Source organism: Halichondria panicea, chromosome 17 (genome assembly GCF_963675165.1).
Source record: "Halichondria panicea chromosome 17, odHalPani1.1, whole genome shotgun sequence".
NCBI lineage: Eukaryota > Metazoa > Porifera > Demospongiae > Suberitida > Halichondriidae > Halichondria > Halichondria panicea.
Window position 1 is genome coordinate 3,686,090 of NC_087393.1, and position 463 is coordinate 3,686,552.

Below are 463 nucleotides of genomic sequence, written 5' to 3' on the forward strand. Positions count from 1 at the left end.
CTATTGTGTGTTTGTGGCCCATTGAGTGGGCAAATCAAAGCAATCTAGTGCTCTGTGTATGGCATGTTGCATCACCACCATAGCAATATATGGCATTTGCACTCTGTGCTGGGCAATAACTATCTTTTAAGTGATAAATTCAAGGATAGTTCATGAAAAATAATTATATTGTGCAGAAAAAAGAGATCGAAATCATTTCAGGTTCACATTCATAATTATGTACATGTAAATCATGACATCAATTTAAGAGCATACTGTAGTGGTATCTCTTCAACTTGCTATAACTCTTGATGTAGTTAGCTGAATTTCTGATCAAAACTCACTCTCTATATAGCTGCTGCTTCTTTTTTTTTTTTTTTACCCATTAGACGACTTCACCCATCACGATTAAAATATTTTGTGGTACTGTATTGAAAAACGGGTTATTATAATTAAGTATCAAAATGTAACTGCTGTAACTGTC